The sequence below is a fragment of the Carassius carassius genome, chromosome 10, assembly GCF_963082965.1.
Source record: "Carassius carassius chromosome 10, fCarCar2.1, whole genome shotgun sequence".
Classification (NCBI taxonomy): domain Eukaryota; kingdom Metazoa; phylum Chordata; class Actinopteri; order Cypriniformes; family Cyprinidae; genus Carassius; species Carassius carassius.
Genome location: NC_081764.1, coordinates 10,471,481 through 10,478,073, shown reverse-complemented (window position 1 = coordinate 10,478,073; position 6,593 = coordinate 10,471,481). Strand labels below are relative to the sequence as shown.

General features: G+C 34.5%; 1 pseudogene; it reads right to left on the bottom strand.

The window, feature by feature from the left end:
• Positions 1-1,166: 1,166 nt before the first annotated feature.
• On the bottom strand, positions 1,167-3,136 carry LOC132152293 (trypsin-like; annotated as a pseudogene).
• Between the last annotated feature and the right edge of the window lie 3,457 nt (positions 3,137-6,593).

The window sequence follows — 6,593 nt, the reverse complement described above, 5'->3', positions numbered from 1 at the left end:
TCTGATATTAATCATTTCAGCAAACAGAAGGCAACAACCAAACCTAAAAAAAGAAAAAAAAATCCTAGAGATTAAGGCATAAATATTTTATACAGGCTTATTTAACTTACTTTTCTGTTTATCTTAGTAATGTTATAATGACAGCCTTTTATTTGACCGGAAAATTACTTTATTTATAGCTTATGCATGTCTTCTGTAATAAAAAATAGTGAGAAAAGTGAGAGGTGGGCAGGCAAATTCTGTCATTTTCTCTGACCCCTATGTTAAAAATGGGCCTTTGTTAGCTCCCTCGAGGTCATTACCAGAAGGCTGTCCCACATTTATTTTGGCATACGCTTTTATCCAAACCAACTTGCATTACATTATGCGTTACAGTATGAATTTTAACAGTTCACGCATTTCCATGACCTTAGTGTTGAAAGTGCTGTGCTAAAAATCTTTCTCTTTGCATGTCTCTGTATCTCTACCCCACATCCATTTTTGTTTTTACACAGTGGATACATCTTTAAGAGGAGCCAGGTTGACCTCCTCTTAATTGGTGAGGGAAAATATGGGTTGTTTTTCTCTGGGTGGAAGCTCATGGTGGCTCTCTCAGATGATACTGCAACTTGCAATTCTACACATACAAATCCATAAGTCTGGTATTATTATATTTTTTAGATGGATAATGAGCAATGTGTTTTATCACTTTATTATTTGTACATCCTTGTCGAAGTGATACAAAGGCATTTGGTTTGTGTCATGACACTACAAACACTTTTCATCCACCCACTTTGGTGTGATTTGCAAGCCAGATGATGCAAAGTATTTATTTAGTCATTTATATAATACAGATTACAAACAGGAGCCAAATTGTATTAGCAAGTTATGATGATATTATATAATCCACTTGTATGAATTTGTATGTTCTATAAAATTAATTTTTAATTATTTAGGTACAATTCTGACACAAATAAATCATTAGTCTAAAAAAAGGAAAAAATAAGACTCATTACACATATATTTTGAAGAAATTTATTTAAAATGGATTCTTTGCTGATTTAAAGAAATATTTTGTTGTATAACCTGTACTTGATGCAGGAAGTTGTTGCACAGACTGTTTAAACAAATTAAAAACATAAAGTGCAGGTGAGTCATTTAGAAGACTGCCAACCAGGAATTATCCACTAAAACCCTGCAGAGACACAAAAACAAACTGAGACAAAAAAAAATCCAAATTTGAATCATGTCTGGTTGTGTTTCAGAACAATGAGCACTTGTTTGTGTGTGTATTTGGACTTACTGCATATCTTTTCATAATCCCTGCAGCAGTTTATGAGGCAGCGAGGATTACAGTTGCAGTGGTTGCGGAAGTCGGATCTTTCACCACATCTCCCTTGACAAGAGTTTGAGGCTACAACAAAAAAAGTCATTATTAAGCATTATGCAGATATGTATGAAGTGAAAAAAAAAACCATGGAAGAAGAAAATATTTTGAAATATCAGTTGCCTCTGACTTTCAGTGTATGGACAAAAAAATACAATGGAAGTCAATGGTAACAAAAATATTTAGATAAGAGCATTTTTCTAAACATCTTTTCTTATAGAAAAAGTAAACGCCTTCAGGTTTGTAATTACATGAAGGGGTAGTAAATGATGACAAAATTTTCATTTTTGGGTGGACTAGCCATTTCAGGATGTTTGTACAGGTGTGTACAGTAGAGTATGAGATCTACCCTGATTGGGCAAAAGAGTCGCTGTTGCAGTTCTTATGGTAGTAGAAGTTTTTGGGGTGTAGTAGTTGGTGATGTAGTAGTTTTAGTAGTAGTAAGGAAGGTTGTAGAAGAGGGTGATATAGTAGAAACAGACTGGCATGTGCTTGTAGGGCTGAACAAAACCTGGCAGATTCTGTCCAATGTTGTTGGTGATCCAGCTCTGATACTGTCACACGCGGGTGTAAACACCAGGTGCGTTGGGATCAGCACAGCCATAACCCCAGCTGGTGATACCAGACTGAACCCACACTGAACACTGCTTGCTCACCATTGGACCACCAGAATCCCCCTACAGAATGAAAAAGAGGATAAGTTTTTGTTTTTTTGGGACAGAATGTAAGATGGCCAGAATGCAAATGGAGAATCAAGTACAAATATATAAATGCAGCATAGATATTTGTGTGCAAATGTATTAGAGAAACTCTTTAAGATATGCAGCATGTTTTTATACGCATGCTTAATCTGGTTGGTTGTTATACCTGGCAGGTGTCTTTGCCTCCCTGTATTAAACCAGCACACATCATGTTGCTAGTAACAGATCCAGAACCCAGAAGAGCATTACATTGAACATTGTCCACCACTGGAATCATAGTCTCCTGCAGAATCCCACTAAACACCAAAAACACAACCATTAATTAGTGATGTTAGGAGTAAAGTCATATATGTGAATTAATGGGTTTGCATGTGTTTGTACCTCCAGATTGAATATCTCCCCAGCCTGTGATCCAGCTGCTGGTGCCAGAAGGGAAGACGCTGTTCTGGGCCGCCAGACACACGGGTCTAATGTAGTTATTAAAGGTGACTGTGGAGGACAGTCGGAGCAGAGCAATGTCATTGTTATTTGTGTTCCTATCGTAGGAGGTGTGGACGATGATTGTAGTGATGTTTCTGCTGATCTCATTGGCATTGACTCCCTGCTGTGTCCTCCTTCCCAAATACACAAGCAGACTGGATGTGCTGACACTAAATACAGTCAGAGAATGTGAGAAAAGAAAAAGGTACATTCTACCAATCAAAACAAAACAAGTGCTTATGTGTTTAGGTGAATCTTACCGAGGTAAACAGTGAGCTGCCGTCAGCACCCATTCACTGTTGATGAGGGAGCCTCCGCAAAAATGACCTCCAAAGTTGGAGCTGTGCAGATTGACCTACCACGGCCATGAACCCTCAGAGGCATCCACACCACCCACAATACAACTGTTTAGAGGGGCTTGTCCACAAACTATGAGAGAAATTGTTTACATGTGCAATTCTGTTAAACTGTGATTCATGTGAACATATGAAGAATGAGACAAGCTCTTACCATTCAGCTGAGAAAGTGAACCTGCAGTGAAAGAGACATAACAGCACACATTAAACAGGAAGGATTTCATGGGTGACATCCTCTAACTAATTAACTTAATGAAATTATCCCACATGAACCAGGGCCGTGGCAGAAACATTTAGTGCTGATGAAGTTTCTACCTTAAACAAGTAAAAGTCTTTGAACACATAAAAGCAGGGCCAAACCTCCACATTTTCACAAACCGTCTCTTCTCTTGCAGAATGGATGGAGATGGTGGATTTGGTTCTTTTTGCCCTCACAAACCCTTTATATATTCACTTCTGCAGTCTCTGCTCGCCATTTATCTAATCACTTTAAAGTCGCACAAATCCATTTTTATTATTATTTTAGCTCCTCGCCCTATTTTCGAAATGCAGATCTGTTAAACGTAAATGACTAAATCTTTTAACTAATCTTTAATGCAAGTTTTTAATTTTTTTATTTTATTAATCTTGCTGAGAATAATTAGTCTGTAAAAAAATCATACATAATATTTTACACAGCATTTGATTGAATTCTACTATATATATAGGGAGAGAGAAAGATTCAAATGAATTTCTTGGTATTGAAAAAAAAAAGCAAATAAAATCATTTATTATGTGTTGATTATGTTGATCTGATTGCCACATGCTGCATTTAGGTCATAATTCGCATTTCAGACTAACAAATACTGTCATTTATGTACTTGTGTGTTTTGCCAACACCTTTGCGAAAATACAGATAAACTGAGTTTAGCTTAATTGCTGTGTGATTATGGATGGCTATGGATGGCTACTCTAAATAATCAGCTCACATTCTCTCACATGTTTCTATGCATTTTAATATCTGAAAATAAACCATCTAAATAGCAAATGTATATTTTGGAACATTTAATAATTCAAGAATTAAAAAAACAATAACTGAATATTAGAAAACTTACACTGGATTTCAAATGTAATTTCTATTATTTTTGTAACAAGGTACAGCTGAATAAAACTTATTAAAAATAACTTATTTAAATAGAAGAGAAATGTTTCTGTTCTTTGTGTGACATCAGGAGCAACTTATCCATTTGCATCTACTACTAGTATTATCCTTTGCCATTTATTCTTTAATTTTCTATAATCTTAAAAAAAAAAAGTTGGTACCACTTTATTGACACTTTTGTTCCACATATACATACTATGTGTTTATTACAGCAATTAAAAAAACTGGGTAATAACTAGGTACTAACCATGAACCTACACCTAAACCTAACCTCAACCCATGTAGTTACCTTATACTACCATTAATTTCTTCTGCAAATACACCTACTGTAAAATAAAGTGTACACAAAAAGTTTCCACTGTTCTGAAATATATAGTTCAACTGTCTTTTCTTCCATGCAGTTAATGGTGTCTGCTGTGTCATTCCTAACGTCATCTTTTGTGTTCCACTGTTGAAAGTCAAACTGGTTTGCAACAACATGTGGGTGAGTAAATGATGCACTTTTGGGTGAACAAAGAACACCCTGTGGAATTAAGACTGAGATTAACAAAACTCTTTAACTCTGAAAACAAACTTGCATTTAAGATCTGTATTTAGTGAATTTAGTTCTAGAATACATGTTTAACAGATCCGCATTATGAAAACAGGGCGAGGTGCAAAAAAAAGAATAACAGATTATTGCGACATTGGAATGATTAGACAAAAGGCAAGCAGAGAACGAAGAGGAGAAAGGGTTTATGAGAGCAAGTGTGCTAAACATGCTACATGTCTTAAAAAAACCATTAGGTTCTTCATATATTTTTTAAAGAAGAACTCCTCTCTGTCTTGCTGTTGAGGGATTCTGGTGGTCCAATAGTGAGCAAGCAGTGTACAGTGTGGGCTCAGTCTGGTATCACCAGCTAGGGTTTATAACGCACCTAGTGTTTATACCCGTGTGTCACAGTATAAGAGCTGGATGACAAACAAGATTGGCCAGAACCTGCTGGTATTTGTCATTTACAACCCATAAAGTACATGCCAATCTGCACTGCACATGCACATCACTGATTTCTGATACCTCAACAACTTCTACTTCCACACAATCTTCTACTACTTCAAGAACAACTACTACCCCAAGACCTCCTCCCAATCAGTGTAGCTCTCTCACACACACCTGCACACATTCATGCCTCCTTAACAACTCTCACTTCTCTTTATGATGCTTGTTCAAATGTTTTTTGCATAAAGCATAAACATAAAAAGCATAAACTGCCGCAGGGATTATGAAAGGCAATGCAGAAGTCCAAATACACACAAATACACTTGCAATTGTTTATGATGTTTTTTTAGTTTTTAAATAATACTCAAATCACTGAAACAGTCTCTGCTGTCAATGGACCACGGATGCTAACTCTTGGTTGGCATAAACTCCTACACGGCTCACTGATGTTTTCAGTTTCTTCAAACATTCTATAAGCTGTGCAAGTACACCTAATCGAATAAATGTATAAATATATTTTATTTTATATTTAAATCAGCACAAAATGACTAACATTTGAATTATTTTCTCTATTGAGACTAAAGATTTCAAATGAAATGTGTCAAACATTTTAACTTGATTTTCAAATTAATCTAATATACAAAGAAACAATATATTTGTATTCAAAATATAAGTGGTAAGTTTTATTTTTTTTATTTAATTCGGTCCTCACAGACAATCAATCATACAAAAATAAATGAAGTTATACATAATAACCGAAAAGGTGTAGGCTGAAGCCTCTGCTTATTACGCCTACCCTTTGTACATAATTATCAATCAAATGAGCGGCACTTTTTACTAGTAGTGATTAATACAAGACACACATACATATACAAATTATATAAAGAAAAAAGAAAAAAAAAAAACTTTTTAATACCCGTTAAATTAAATAATTATTAACCACCTTGTTTTTAAACATTTTCTTGAATTTACAAAGTGAATTACACAATTTTAATTCCGTATGCAAATTATTCCATAGATTAACCCCTTTGACAGATATGCATCTATTTTTTGTATTAGTTCTTACCCTTATTTTTTTTAAACATATGCATTCCTCTTATTCCATACTGACTTTCTCTTATTTCAAACAGCCTCTGGATACAGTTTGGAAGCAAATTATTATAGACTTTATACATTGTCTGTACAGTATAGAAATTTACTAAATCAAAAAATGTTAAAGCATTTAAATTACTAAACAATTGATTAGTTGGCTCGTGATAGTCAACATGTTTTATAATCCTTATTGCTCTTTTTTGTAACATATATATTGGATTTATATTGGTTTTATATGCATGTCCCCAAACCTCCACACAATAGATCATGTATGGAACTATGAACGCACAATACAAAATATATAATGAATTTTCATTCAGAATATGTTTAGTTTTATGTAATATTGCAATGGATTGTGACATTTTTCTTTTTACATGATTAATATGTGGTTTCCAACATAATTTATGATCTATTATAACACCTAGAAATTTATTTTCATATACTCTATCTATTTCCTCATTGTTAATCCTAATTTTAA